Source organism: Vigna radiata, chromosome 6 (assembly GCF_000741045.1).
Source record: "Vigna radiata var. radiata cultivar VC1973A chromosome 6, Vradiata_ver6, whole genome shotgun sequence".
Classification (NCBI taxonomy): Eukaryota; Viridiplantae; Streptophyta; class Magnoliopsida; order Fabales; family Fabaceae; genus Vigna; species Vigna radiata.
Window position 1 is genome coordinate 12,097,789 of NC_028356.1, and position 6,866 is coordinate 12,104,654.

Below are 6,866 nucleotides of genomic sequence, written 5' to 3' on the forward strand. Positions count from 1 at the left end.
ATATTGTACACCCTTCTCCTCCTACCCCTGCAGAAGAGCCTCTTCCTCCCCCTGACCCTACTTCTATACCTTCCTCATCTTCTAGACCGCCTTCTGAGACTGCCACACCAGTTACTGATCCAGATTCAGATGGTGATGGTGATGATGTTGACACGCTCCTCCATGATCGACCATGGATTGAGCCATATGGAAAAGGGTAAGACTTTACACCCTTTTTTAACTTTGATTGATGTTTTAAACATTGTCTTATTTGAAATAACTTTTATTTCTTTATATCAAAGTTTATTCCATCCAGGGTTGCTTCCCAGGCCATCACACGATCAATTAAGCAACAGTATTTGACTCCATGGCCTACTTGGGGAGCAATACCTATAGACGACAGAAAGCCATTCTGGGAGCATTTTAAGGTGAACAACACTTTAAACTAATTATCATTCATATCTTACCATGTCTTAATCAATGTTTGTTTTGTTCATCCATACAGATTAAGGTGCAGTGGAAAGCTGAACATGAAAGTCAAATACATAGAAATTTTCACATGAAAGCATCTCATCGGCTCTCAGAGATGTTTAGGGATGCCCGAATTGCAGGGGAGCGCCCTTACTGGATGGGCGAAATCATTTGGAACTCTTTGCTTACACATTGGAATTCAGTAGAGTTTCGCAAGAAGAGTGCTACAAACCAGAGGAACAGAACGAGTGAAAAGGGTGGTGCCTTGCATACTGGCGGGTCGATCACAATTCACGAGCATGCCATTCGTATGGTAAAATTTCTTTACTTTTCTGTTTCTTTCATATATAGCTTATGTATTTTCTATTTCATATACACTAATAAGTCTAAATTATGTTACAGGCACAAGCTCTTGGACGGGCCGTACATGTTGACGAGGTCTTTGCACAGACCCATGTTCGGAAGGGCACTAATGAGTTTGTTGATGAAAGATCTCACAAGACTCATGTAAATAGCACTCCTAGTATTAGTAATCCACATGATTATGTTATTGTATCATTCCCTGACATTGTTTTTAATGTTTCAACAGGAAGAATTTTCTACGAGACTTTCACAGGTTAGATCTGAACATGGGTCAGCTCCTATACTGGATGATGCGAGTAATGCAGATGACGACATCCGTAGGACACAGTGCTGGGTCGATGTCGTTGGTGGGAAGAAAAAGGGACGAGTCTACGGTGTAGGACAACTTGCTGCAAACTATACAGCATCGAGAGGAGGTACACTTAAGCACCAACCTTCTTCTTCTTCCACCCCTTCTGCTGACGAGGCCATCCAACACTTGACACAGCTACTAGAGCAACGTGACTAAGAAAACCGTGCATTGAGAGAAGAATACACTGACTTGAGAAACGAGTTTTCAAGCTTCAAGTCCCTAGTCATGAGAGCGCTGCCTCAAACTTCAGACACTCCTTCCACTGTCCCTCCGACCTAGCCACGACCCTCCCCATCACCCGCCGTCCCTCATCAGCCCAGATCAGTCCAGCCCACACCAGTTCAACCATCTACAGATGAGCAGGACGATGAAGATATGTCTGAAGAGTTTGTACAATTTTAGTTTCATTTTGTTATTGATCATAGTGATGTTAGTACATTTAGATGTTAGTATATTATGATATTGGTACATTTATTTTTGCTTATAATTGGATGATATTGCTATTATGATATTGTTAGAACATATTGGATGTCAATACATTATGATGATAATGTTCGTACTTTATGATTTTTCATCAATGAACGAAAGATTTTGGGATGGACAATATATAGGCAGGTTTGTTTGTGGATTGAAACTGTTATGCAGGTCTGTGTATGTTGTGAACATTACATTGCAGGTACTTGTGGTTGGACAAGAAAAACAAATACAACTCATTTTTCCCTGCACCAAACCGAAGGCTTTACCGAAGGGCACAAGCCTTCGGTAATTACTGAAGGGCGAAAGCCTTAAGTAATTACCGAGGGCCAAAAGCCCTCGGTAAAAATAGCGACAACGTATTTACCGAGGGCTTTCAGACCGTCGCCAGGCCCTCGGTAATCGGTCTTTATCGACGGTTTATGGAGTTTTCCGAAAGTTTTTGGCCTTCGGTAATGTCCTTCGTTACTGTTTATTAGGATGAAAAAATGATTTATTCTTTACAAAATTGTTTTTGCTAGACAAGTTTGCTTTGCAAAATGGTTTTTTTTAAGTTTCAACTTATTTAAGGAGAAATTATTTTGAATAGCTTTCTATCCTAATCATATTTTTGCTTTCTTTTATTTTGAAAAAGCTAATAAATACATGAAAAATTACTAATAAGTCATTAGTTTAAGTGGTAATAGATTGAACTCTCTTAATATAAATGTATTGGCGAGAGAAAACTCTGCTAGAAGTGACGAGTCTGTAACTTAAAAAAAAAAAAAAACATACGTAAAATTTAAAAACAATCAATATTTATCTTTAAAAGACAAGTTGTAACAAGCAAACCCACTTTAAATTGTTTCGTAGGGTAGATTAATCAACAACAATAATAATAATAATAATAATAATAATAATAATAATAATAATAATAATAATAATAATAATAATAATATTATTATTATTATTATTATTATTATTATATAAAACACGTAATCCGAAGAAAATGATATGAATGTGGTATTTCTCAAAAAGTGATATTAGAAAGTGAGACCAGCTTGTGATCCTTAAAGTTACACGCCTATTTTGAATATATTTAATTCATATTTCAAGTGACGTGGTTTGATCACTTGTATTTAGTTTCTATACTTTGATATAACCGTTGTCGATCATCCACTCCAAACTCCAATGGTTGTTAACATTTTTGAAACCCCAATAGGCCCACCCAAATGTAGCTAGACGCCCATAAACGTCTAATTGAGCTCTGGCGAATCTTTCATAATCTTCTTTTGCAGCTCCATTGACTTTCCATTCCGCCACCCATTCACCTTCAATTTAACATAAGAATATTTAGCTACTTTGAATCTATTAAAATATAAGAAAAAAATTGACTAACTTTACATATTATGTTTAACTTTTATTACAAAAATAATGTGAAATGAGTGCAGATTGTGTTTACTTACCTTAAAATAGCTTTCCTATAAAAGAGTAATGATGAAATTTGAACTGTCTATTGAGTTTTTAGTGTTATTTTTTTGTCGAATTTTTATAATATATAAATCAACACTCATTTTTATATTTTAAAATATGTTAAAAACTTTTTTTATAACAAAATTAATGTATTTTAAAGGTTCAAGAAAAGGACAATTCCAAAAGCTTAATAAAGAATATGAACTTGTATTACTATAAAATATGCACTTAGATTCTTCATTAATTTTGTTGTTATAACTTTTTTAATATATCAAACAATAAGTATAGTGTGAAAGGTTTTACGTAAGGAAAACATGAGAGAAGCTGAAGTAGTAATTCATACAAACAAAAGTAAGAGGGCCTTTGGAGGTTGTAACATAAGCGAGCTCTGATGAGCGATTGTTGTAGATGAAATCAATGTTCTGTTGCACAGTCATGCCTCTGAATAGATCTTGGAAGAGGTTGTAGTAGCGAACATCAATCACAGATAGCTCAAAACTTTTTGCAAGAGGGAAGAATTCTCTGGGATCTGCAGGTCCAATCCTATTTGATAACACAACATAAGTTGCGGAAGAGTGCTTGCGCACTGCATCCTAACCAGCCTTATAGTACTTGTTCAAGGTCTCTACTGTCACACCAGGTGACAAGGGCTCATTTATCAGCTCCAATATATATGGATCTCACTATTCTTCTTGCATGCAAAATTGGAAGTAGAATGTCACAATCAAAACACAATTGATAACCTTGCGGTGAGAAAGTCTATCACACCAACTGTTTGTTGAATTGTTTCATCAGTTTTTCCCCATTCTAGTGAACCATCTCTTGAACTGCTGTGCTCAAAACCATTTTGGGAACCGGGTGCAGCATGAAGATCAAGGATGATTTTCAATCCATATTTCCTGCAGGTAGTTCAACATTATTCTTTGCGTATAGTTATCATCAACTATAGTCATATAACAGTTTGTAGATTCAAAAGTGTTGGGTTTTAACTTATAAGAGGCAAAAGAATAAATGGGAAACTGATATCTTTTATTGAACATAAGCATAAATATTTATACTACATAATGTCTAAAATTCTCCTAAGAAATAGAATATGAATATTTTTATTTAACAACCTTGATTCTTTCAACCACATACTGATTGAGTCATAAAGTTCTAATACTTTTCCTTGACTCAAAGTCAGCATACTTTAAGTCTTTTCATCATTGACCGTATCATGTAAAGTTTCTCCACTTTAAGAAGTCTCGACCACTTCTGGTTTCTTTATATTTTCAAGAACTGTGTCTAACTCTGTCTTTCACCTTTTCAGTATTGCCTTATTGCTCCGCATTTTCAGCTTTTGCTTTGGGAAGAGTTGTCTTGGGATGCTTTTCTTCCTCTAGTTTTTCTGATTTAATTTGACTTTCACCAACGTTAACACCCACTAGCTTTGCTTTCTTTCCATTTAGAGATGGTATTCTTTTAGGTCCTCCGACATCCTACAACTTGTTTGTTGTTCTCCATTTGTCGTTTGGAAAATGCAATCTCGTTTGTTTTCCATATTGCAAAGTTTCACAGACGGATGATTTGTCTTCCAATTCAGGCAGCCCTTGTACCTGCATTTTATCTTCAACCTTGTGTAGAGCAAACTGCTCTTCATCAATCAAATTCAAAGCAAAGCTCTTGCCTTTCATTTGAACTCTGAATAATTCTCTATTATCTGAATCTTTAATCATGCAGGTTTTGTCTTCAAATAAAACTTTATAGCCTTTCTCTAGAAGTTGGCTAACACTCAACAAGTTTTGGTCAATTTTAGGAACATATAAAACATCAGTAATTAATTTCAAACCTGTGCAACCTTTGATCGCAATGGTTACTTTACCCTTCACTGCTATTTTTGCCCCGTTTCCAATTCTGACATTTGTGTTGTAGGTTGCATCAAGATTTTTGAATAATTCTTTATCATAAGTCATGTGGTTCGTGCAACCACTATCAATTAGCCAACTTTATGTTGATCTTGCAGTAGCAAAGCAAGAAACAACAAAAAGTTCTTCTTCTTCACCATCTTCAACTGCAGCTTGTACATTCTCTTGTTTTTCTGATGACATGCATATTTTCTCCACATGCCCTAATTGTCCACATTTATGGCATTTCACATATGGCCTCCACCAACACTTTGTATGTGGATGATTATTCTTCTTACAAAAAGGACATGATGGAAAAACATGAGAGGATTTGTTATCATTTTTGTGGTTGAAACTTTCTGACCTTTTTTTCAGCAATTTAGTTGCCAAAGCCCCTTCAATATGACCTTCTTCTCTCATGAGTCTTCTTTGTTCTGGAGCTTGAAGTGATGCCAAAAGTTCTGCTAAGGTAACTACAAAAACACATGGAATTATCGACGGCCGAAATTTGACGGAAATGTCTAAAATCCTTCGATAATGGAATTTTTCCGATGGATTACCGAAGGTCATAACTCCGTCGGTAATAACATTGTCGGTAATATTTACCGATGAATTATTATGACCGTCGGTAATTACCAAAGGAACAATCCGTCGGTAAGTCCGTCGATAAATATCCCACACTACCACCGATGGATTTTGTCTGTCGGTAACAATAAGATGAATTACCGACGGATTTACCGAAGGATTTTGGCCGACAGTAATTACCGAAGGATTTTGGTCGTCGGTAAATGTAAGATGAATTACCGACAGATTTATCGAAGGATTTTGATCGACGGTAATTACCAAAGGATAATTTTCGTCGGTAATTAAATTTTTACATCCGTCGATAATGCATCATTTACCGACGAAATTATTTCCGTCGGTAGAATTCTATCGGTAATTTCATGTATTTTTGTAGTTGAGTTCTCAAAGGAAGTTAATGTGGCTTCATATCTTTCTGGAATTTTTACAAGTATTTTTTGAACAATTTGAGAATGAGGAATCTCAGTGCCTAGAAGACGTATATTGTTTGCAATGCCGAGAAGCTTGTCCGCATAATCTTTGATTGTCTTTGGAAAGGCACTAATTACCAGCGAACTTTTACCGAAGGCCTTAGAGCCGTCGGTAAATCTTTGATGATTTTAAATACCGACGGCCTTAGGCCGTCAGTAAGGTATTCGAAATATTTTACCCAAAATCCCACTCTGCAGTTCATTCTCACCAGCCCTAGTCCTCGTCGAATCCTTCCTCGTCCAAAACCCTTCGCTCCAAAACCCTTCCCCTTCGCTCCAAAATCGTTCCCCTTTGCTCCAAAACCGTTCCCCTTTGCTCCAAAACCCTTCAAAGCCCAAATTCCAGAGGTGTTTCCGTCAGGGTGGTGGTTGTGCTTTTGCGTCATCGAGGTTGGCATTGAGGTGGAGGGAGCTAGTTCGTGGTCGTGGTTTGCAGAGGCTGGCATCGTCGTCTATTTTGCTTTCGAGGTAAGTTTTTTTTCAAAATTGAACGATGCTTGCTGAGTTCGTTGGGATACCAAAACCCTAGCTACCAAATTGCTTCTTTATAATAAAACAAGATTTTCTACGTTGCATTGCTCTTTTATTCTCTACATTGGATTTTTTGGAGTTGTTGGCAATGGTGTTGTGCCTGATTTTTGTTTGGAATCAATAAATCTACTGAGGTCAGGGGAATAAGATGAGTTTGAAAGTTTTCTTGAATTTGATTTTGCTTACACATTGCTCTTCTTCATGCTCTCTGTTTCATGCCTTAATAGGATTTTTTATTCTTGGTTGAGTGTTTCATGCCTTAATTCAAGTTTAATTTTTTATTTTATTCGGTGAAATCACTTGGGTTGA

General features: G+C 36.5%; 1 pseudogene; it reads right to left on the reverse strand.

Moving 5' to 3' along the window:
* Positions 1-2,754: 2,754 nt before the first annotated feature.
* LOC106763437 overlaps positions 2,755-6,866 on the reverse strand; it is a 15,743-nt pseudogene continuing 11,631 nt past the window's right edge.